Source organism: Hibiscus syriacus, unplaced genomic scaffold (assembly GCF_006381635.1).
Source record: "Hibiscus syriacus cultivar Baekdansim isolate YM2019G1 unplaced genomic scaffold, ASM638163v2 tig00111059_pilon, whole genome shotgun sequence".
NCBI classification, from domain to species: Eukaryota; Viridiplantae; Streptophyta; class Magnoliopsida; order Malvales; family Malvaceae; genus Hibiscus; species Hibiscus syriacus.
In genome coordinates, this window is record NW_024062966.1 from 431,523 (window position 1) to 440,892 (window position 9,370).

At 29.7% G+C, this 9,370-nt stretch overlaps 1 long non-coding RNA gene across 1 annotated transcript; it reads left to right on the plus strand.

Moving 5' to 3' along the window:
• Nucleotides 1-4,155: 4,155 nt before the first annotated feature.
• Nucleotides 4,156-8,272, plus strand: LOC120151516. Its single transcript, XR_005518622.1, has 6 exons — nucleotides 4,156-4,508; nucleotides 4,601-5,360; nucleotides 5,678-5,776; nucleotides 7,068-7,158; nucleotides 7,416-7,563; nucleotides 8,043-8,272. It is a non-coding gene; the product is annotated as an uncharacterized LOC120151516 (long non-coding RNA).
• The last annotated feature ends 1,098 nt before the right edge of the window (nucleotides 8,273-9,370 follow it).

The window sequence follows — 9,370 nt, forward strand, 5'->3', positions numbered from 1 at the left end:
CTCGACTTTGGTTCCTTGACCAATCAAATAAGTTTCCAGTTTAATCGATTGTTTTTGTGTCATCAGGAACAGCCGTTGATGTGTACACCCTAAGGCGTTTGCCAATTAGATTTAACCACTTTGTCAAGGTAGAATGTTTCTACGATTGACACGTGGGAACACGACTTGATGACATGTCGCTTAGCTGAATAATACCCTTACCTCGCATGGTCTAGAAACTTTGAAATCCCTTCCTATATATATCAAGAATTATTATAAAATAATATATTAGATCATTGTAATTAAGTAAAATATTACAATTTACTGTTAGGCTAAAATTTCAAAATATCATAATCTAAATTAATATCGATAAATCAGCGCAAAGCATACATTTAAATATAACTCAGAAAAAATATGCGTAGACTTATTAGATATAGTATTTTTTTTAAATACTTATTAGATATAGTACGATGACTGTAACGTTACTATTCCCTTTAAAATCATATATTATTTTTTATTAATATGAGGTAAGTATAAAATAAAATTTATTTAAAATGACTCTCAATTTTTTGATATTGAACAGTCACACCTTTAGTCAAGACCGATCTTGATTATTTTTTGACTCGGGCAAAAATAAAAAGTGCATCCCTATATAAAAAAATTAAGAAATATGTTAATATATTTAAACAATTTAAATTTGTTATATTGATAAACAATTATGATTTGGTGTGCGAGAAATATGACAAACTAAAAAATGAAAATAATAATTTTTAGAGGAATCGAGAAACATTAACTAAAAAAGAAGCATGATAATACTTATTTTTTTTTATCTCTTTGAGTTTTAAATAAAAAATAACGTTAATAAAATTTTTCATTGATATGGAAAATCAAGAAATAGATTTGATGATTGATGGTGGGAATTTGGAAGGACCAAAATTAAAGAGATTCAAATGATTTTTTTTAATTTTGGGAAAGAAATATTGAATTATAATTTTATTATAAGAATAGTTTATTAACATTAAGATAAAATTCAATGATGACAATTGACACTTTAATAAATTCATGGACCTCATTATTTTATTAGGTAAATTACACGTTAAGTACATAAATTATCAGTTTTTTTTTGTTTTAGTACCTAAATTTTTAATTTTTTCAAAATCATACCTAAAGTTTAGTTTTTGTTTGATTTAGTATTGGCTGATAAAAGCTTTAGTTTTTTGTTTCATTTTAGTATCCCATTCAAAATTTAATGTTAAGTTTAAAAAATATTGAAAATTTAAGTATTAAAACAAACAAAAACTGATAGTTTAGGTACTAAATGCATTAAGTTTTTAACAGCGGATACTAAAATGAAATGAAAATTAAACATTATGTATGATTTTGAAAAAAATTAAAAGTTTAGGTATTAAAACAGATCAAAACTGATAGTTTTAAGTACTAATACGTAGTTTGCCTAATTTTATTTTACAATTTTTTAATTTATTATAAAAATTAATAAAAATATTATACTATTTTTTTAATTTTTGGGTCCTGGGCGGCGAACCTTCTACCTTGGCCTAGCGCTGGCACTGCCTCTAGTATCTATGGTGCTCGAGTTCTCATAAAATAATAACAATTTCTTTAGTACGAAGGCCACTTAATTGGTGTTTTAAAATTATAGATTAAAACAAAGAGAAAGAACGATATAGATCAGGGGCGGATGTACAGGGATCAATAGGGAGTCATTGCACACTTATTATTTTGAGAAAAATGTTAAATTTAGTTTAGTTTACTAATGAGAATAGGAAAAAATAAGAAAATTTGCACACCCAAATTTTTAGAACCGAGTATTAAAATTTTAAACCTCATTTTTCAATTTTTAGATCTGTCAGTTATATAGATTACATCAGTTTCGGTTCCCTTTGTTTTTTCCCTTGTCTGATTCAATATTAGCTAGAAAGAATTGCATTCTAAACTCAACAAAAGAAAGAAAATATTTCTTCATTTGTGCAATCTTTTACTATCTCCCGACAAGCATCGTACCGGAGTCTAAAATTTGGAACAATGAGTTACAACCATCAAAATGTGTCTCATCATCCCCTAAACCCATCAGGCAAACGATTAGTTGGTTTGGTAATCTCAGTAATTATTTTCTTTATATGAAGTGCAAGTATTTGAACAAAATTGACTGTTATATTGCAAAACAGGGGACTCATCTCCAGGGTTCCCACCACCGCCACCAGCAGTTGTATATAATCATAGTCATCATTCGTCAGCAACGCCACCTGGCTATCAAGGTTACTATTACCAAGGCCACCCTTCACCACCGGCACCGCCAGGTCTGCCTCCTCGGAGTCATTACAATTATCACAATGGTTTCACTTCCCTCCTAACTGGGTGGCATGGGGTCTCTATCTAGTATTAGGGATGTAAAATCGAGTAATCGTTCAGGTTTCAGTCGGATCCTGTCAGGTCAGGTAAAAACGGATACATGTCAAGTCAGGTAAATTTGATGCTTCAACTAGGATCAGGTCGAGTCATTTTCAGGTTGATTTGACACCAGGTACAGATCGGGTTCAGGTCGGGTTACTTTCAGTTTGATCGATGTCAGTTCAGGTCTGGAACAGATAAAGACCAGTTTAATTCAGGTTCGGATGGACTTCAGGCGGATCTCGTTCAGATCGGGTGACATCATTGACAGATAAAATTCAGGTCGGATCTTTATCAGATACGGATTGAGTTCAAATCGAGTCAATTTTTATTTTTGGATTAATTATTTCCGTCTTTCGTAAACGTTAAATTGTAATTTGTAATTGTATACGATTTAGAGTAAATTCTAAGAATATAAATAATCATTGATCAATTTTATGAAAAAATATTAAATTAATGACTAAATTGAACAAATATGAAATTATAAGTAAAAATATATAAACTATATATATTATGTATAAACTATATAGTTTATTAATATAAACTATATAGTGTATATATAAACTATATAGTTTATATTTATATTATTATATACTATATAAACTATATAGTTTATTAATATAAATTATATAGTTAGTATATAAATTATATATGAATTATATTTAAATATATACAACTTATATTTATATATTATGTATAATTATAAATTATATATACTATGTATAAATTATATTGTTTATTAATATAAACTATAAATTATATATACTATGTATAAATTATATAGTTTATATATAAAGTATATAAGTATATAATATAAAGTATATAGTTTATAAAACCCTAAACATAAACCCTAAACCCTAAACTTTATAAACTATATATGTATAGACACATTTGATAATTCTTATATAGTTTATATAGATTATATATGTAATATTAACCTATAGTCTATAAACAATAGTTAATATATGTAACCTATAGTATATGTATACATGTAAACTATATATGTAACTTATAGTACATGTATGTACAAACTATGTATAGTATATATAAACTATATATATATAACTTACATATATAAACCATATAAAGTACATTATTTATATAGTTTATAGAAACCCTAAACCCTAAACCCTAAACCCTAAACATTAAACATAGACCCTAAAACCATGAATGAACAATAGTTAATCTATGTAACCTATAGTATATGTATACATGTAAACTATATATGTAACTTATAATACATGTATGTATAAACTATGTATATTATATATAAACTATATATATAACCTATAGTATATGTATATACAATCTATTTATATGTTATATAAACTATATATGTAACCTATAGTTTATAGACAATAGTTTATATTAGTGTACTATATAGTTTATACTTTATAACCCATAGTATATAATTTATAAACTATAGTTTATAATAATGTAATATATAGTTTATATTAATGTTAATTATCTTATATATAATTTATATTAATATAATAAATAGTTTATAAACTATAATGTATTAATATTAATTATTAATTATAGTTTATAAACTATACTATATAATTTATAACATATAGTTTATATTAATATTAATTTTATAGACCATATTTTATATTAATATTAATTATAAATTATAAACTAGATTATATTAATATAAGTTAATATTAATATTAATATTTAATTATTTTAATATTAATTATAAATAATTTATTAATATAAATTTTATAGGAATGAAATTGAAAACATGCGTCAAAAGTAACCATTTTCTCCCGCCTCTTCCCGACCAAACCTTCCCTCCTTTATTTTGGTCTCTCTTCTTCCCCGCTCAGCATCTAAAATCTCCCCCTTTTCTCTCTTTTCCCTCTTTCATTGTTGTTTCCCGTTTTCCCTGACTAAGGTTTAGTTTTTGTTCTCAAGTTAAACTAGAAGCCATGGCTACCGGCTCTTTGAGTTCAACTATTTGATGGTGAATTTGTATAATGGGGTCAGTGATGATAGATCTAAAGAATTGAAATGGAGTAGGATTGAGTCTTTGGAAAGAAGCATTTCACCTGTGGCAAAATCTTTGGTTAAATTCAACTATGGCGAAATTGTTTCAGCTACTAGAAAATTTTCCGAAGGTATGAACTTCATTGATTTGGTTTATTTCTTTTTGTTCAATTGTTCTCTAATTCATATTTTTGGTTTGGGGTTTTGATTGTTTTGTTATTAGAAAATGGTGTAGACAAAGTTTTGGGGAGAAGAGCATCGAGCTTTGTTTTCAGAGGCAGAGTTGGACTGTTGAAGACAACTGTGGCTATTAAGAGGTTGGATAAAGAAGATAAGAAATCTGCTAAGGCCTTTTGCAGAGAAGTGATGATTGCTAGCTCTTTGCATCACCCTAATATTGTCCCTCTTTTAGGGTTTTATAATTAATTCGCCAAAATTATTTTAGTGATTTGGAACGATTTCGTACTATTTTAACTAATTCCATAATCTTTGTTTACATTTTATGTCAGTTCATTGACTGACTTATCAAATTTTCCAATAGCACCATTCCATAGCTTGACTGACTTATCAAATGATGCACTGGCCACCCATAGCCCATCAGGTGAGAAATAAACATGATTTACAAGCTGCAAATAACCAGCAAAACATACGAACTTACTCCTATGCATGAAGAAATCAACAATTTGAATCGCAATCAGAGTGAGTGAACGGTACTTTTACATTCTGTTCCAGTAGGGAAAATGATAGTTCTTGATTTATTCGCTGATGTCAAACCGATATGGGCAATTTCCTCTCAGTTTTTTGACAATCTTTTTCTTTAACATGTAATTTGATGTTTGTATTATGGAATTCACGATAATTTTGAAAATATCTTTATCAGGTGTTTACTGCATAATTTTGTAGGAAATATTGAAATGAATGGAACACTGGATGCAATTTCTTCAAGTCCAGCGGATGCTCGCATCAGTAAAAATTCAACCATGGTACGCGAGTGTCTCCTTTTTGAATATTTTCTAATCATTGCTAGAAATGAACATTTTAAATATTTAAAGCTTTCGGGACTAGAATGAATTAGGAATTTTTTTTCTGTAATGCAACCTGATGGAAAGGTTAAGAGTCTTTTAACTTCTGTGTCTAAACTTTTTTTGTGATGCCATCCTTTCCCCATTCTTTTTAACTTACCTTTTGCATTCCATGGCCTTATATGACTTTTATGTGTGTATATATATATATACTTCCATGTTATGACATATTACTTGTATAGAACAGTTTCAATCATCGAACTTTTTATGATGTGTAGGTAGGTGTTGGCATGTGCATGGAAGGGATAGATCAGAATTCGGGTGTTTATGAGTTAATGTCTGAAATGGCACATTGAAAGGAAAAAGTTCAAGTTCTGGTAATTCACCTGTTTTAACTTCTTTTCAATTGCCTGAAGGATGTATTATTTCAGAACTCAGAACTGATGAAACATACATTTCTTCCTCTTCCTTATTTTTGTTATGAATTTTGAAATGATTTAGGGGAGACACCGTTTTGCAAATAAGAAGCTTTTTACAGCCCTAATTGCAGCTATTTATTTTTTCTATTGATTTTATATGTTCCTGAATATGTAGCTTGCAAATACAAATTTGACTATGTATCTATGTTCGAGAATGCATGAAAGATTGTTTAAACACAACAAGCACTGTGTGCTATAGCTGATAGCCTGATACAAGCACTGTGTGCTATATCATCGGTACTTTCATGTTATCTGAAACTGTAGATCATTTGTCTTTCCAATTGAAAGTAAATATTAATAATACGTCGTTGAGATCCTTCAGAAGTTGACATTATTGAACTCTATTACTCTTTTTTTAGTATGCCTAAGCTAGGATCACAGGTGATAATTGCTAGCTGTGTCAGCAAATTCCCTTTATTCTTGGGAGGGGGAGTTGCTTGAGTAAGGTTCTTGGTATTGTTAATGATAATACCTAATCTAGGACAACTAGATAGGAATTATTTGGTGATTGAAGTACAGGGTAAAGTAAAAGCTACCATAATAGAACAAGATAGTAACTCTTGATCAAAAGTTTAATGTACTGGGCAATTGGTTCGTGTTAGGAATTGGGTTATACGAAGGATTCCCTATTTATGGATGGGAGATGACTCAAGGTTGAGTAATGGTTTGTATATTGGATTTTAATTTCTTGGTGCTGTAGTTAAATAAGAGAACATGTAAGGTGGTTCTAGACATTGTTTCTAGTTTCATTGGACATCATGCCTGAGATTGGGTATGTTAACAACCATCAACAATTTCTAATGCATCTGTTGAAATAGATTTCATTAGTTGAAAGAAGCTGCATGTATATATACAGACTTCTAGGATTCTACATTTTATCTCCAAGCTGACTATGAGCAACTCCTAAACATGAAAGCCTAATAGGGTGACAAGAAGGTTGATAATACTCATTAGGGATTATTGAATGCTTGTTAAATTTCTGGACTTCGGGTGAATGTAAATGCTTTAGTTTTCCAATTGCGTTCTTCACACCTGGTATAAACTGGTTTGGATGTTGACAGAGGTTGCCAGCATCTCCTGTGTGTACAATGTTGTTTTACATTTTGTATGTTCGGTATTTCAAAATTGATTCTCTAGCATAAAGCCTTTGGACCAATTAGCTTATTTTGCTAAATTGCGGTATATTAAGGATTTATAGTAGCAACGGAACTGGATGATGTGTTGTTCATAGAGATATCAAGCCCTCCAACATTCTTCTTTCTTCCAAGAAAACACCCAAGGTAAGGATCTTGGTCCTTAATTCTTGAGTTGAAAACGGATAGAAGTCGTCGTTTTGCAATTTGATTATGTGATATCTGCAATTGTAATGGTTGCAATTGTAATTCCATTCCTTTGCAAAACTGTTAAAGGAGCATTTGGGTATGCTGTCAACAACATTGTCCTATAGAAAGCTAAAGGATACTTTTTTGTTTTATTTTGCTTCATGAAATACTCGGTAAAGATTTGTCTTTTTTTCTCTCATATTTTGGGTATGTAGGTACTTGGCACCCGAGTATTCCCAACATGGAAAAGTGTATGATAAAACTGATGTTTATGCTTTTGGGGTTGTCTTGTTGGAGCTGATAACCGGACGGAAACCAATCGAGGCAAGACGGCCTCCAGGAGAAGAGAACTTGGTCTTGTGGGTAGGTTATTGTTTAATTTGTACTTTGCACCAAGTTTGTGAAAGTTGAAAGAATGGTTCACCGTAACAGCTTCCCCGGAGGCAAAAGAGTGGTCCGATCTTTACATTCGAACTGAGAGTGGTGAAAATACTTTACTTGTTATGGATGATGACCATTTGATAATGAAATTTCTTCTGAAAGTTGTCCATAGAACCTAAATGATTAGTTGCTCTATAACCATTACATCATAAGTTTAAACAAGTACTCTTGGTGAGACAGCTCCATCAAGGAACTTGTTCTTTTCTTTGGAATTTGTAGAAATTTTGTGCTTCAATGATTCAATGCTTTGGAACTAATCATGATACTCTGCGAGCTCCTTCGTAGTTAGCTGACATGATTCCGTCACTGCAACACAACTTAACACATACATTTTCATGATAATGTCTGTTTTTCAGTTGTGAAATTGAAATCGTAATCTTGAAGTTTGTTTACATTTTCAGGCAAAACCTCTCTTGCACAGAGGAGTGGCAGCTGTTGAAGAATAACTTGACCCTAGACTCAAATGTACGCTGAAAAATTCAACTAAAATAGCCCTTTTGTTGTTTGGTGAAAGGCTATTTGCTTGATGTAAAGATTGCTCAGCCTGAAAGAATTAACAATAAATAAGAAACTCAGCTTGTGGGGTTGTTCTGGCTTAGATGATGATATTTTTGGTAGTATAGTTAGGTTTTTAGCCTTGTAAAACCTTAGCTATAAGATTGAGAGCATTTATTCCAACATAAATTTATTTTGTTTAATTGATTTTATTGTAATTTTAGTGTTTTCAAGTGTAATAAAATTAATTTCATTTATAAATTTTTTTGTTTTAGTATTTGTAATGTTATTCAAGTTTCAAATCTTTAATAAGTTCATCATTTCAACTAATATATTTTTATTTTAAAATTTCAAGTTAAGTTATACTTAAATTATTAATCAATTTTCACATTAAAAGTAAATTAGATTTATGAATATTTTAACTCAATTTATATAATTTAATAAAATCATGTTCAATAAGACAATATTTAAATTTAATTTAGTGATTATAAATAAAATTTATAATACAAGAATTATAAATAATATAAAGAATTGGAATTAATATAAAAGTCAAATTTATAATATACAAATTATAATTAATATAAAAACTAAATTTTAAAAAGTAATCATATTAATTTAATTATCATAAGATCATTATAAATTTAAAATAACATAATTATATTAATTGTAACATATTACTTATAAGTCAGGACAATACCAAATCACTTTAACAACATGTCAGATCATTTACAGGTTGAGTCAATTACAGGTCAAGTTCATAACAGGTCGGGTTGAAAACAGGTCGGGTAACTCTAGTTATTTACCAGGTCAATCTCGAGTTCGGGTTTATATTAGTCGGATGCAGTTCTTGTTCGGGTATCATATTTTCGGTTCAATTCGGGTTCAGGTCAACACCCGTTCAGACTCGAGTCGGTTTCAGATCGCCACAGCGCAGGTAAAAAACAGTTTTAACTCGAGTCAGTTTCAGTCAGTTTTACAGGTCGGGTCAGCTTTTTACACCCCTAGTCTAGTATCTATGATATGATAATTATGTATGTATGTATGTTTGTTGCCAACCAATTGATTTCTCATTGTAGCTCCTCCATCTGGTTTGTGATTGCAGTTTGGCTACTCTTTGTTGCTGCTGCTTGTTGGAGGACTGCATCTATTAACCATTATCTGTTTGAACGGATAGTTTTTAATAAACACCAAATTTTCTTTTGTTATAATTATGTTTCCGTTGCAATCCTTATGA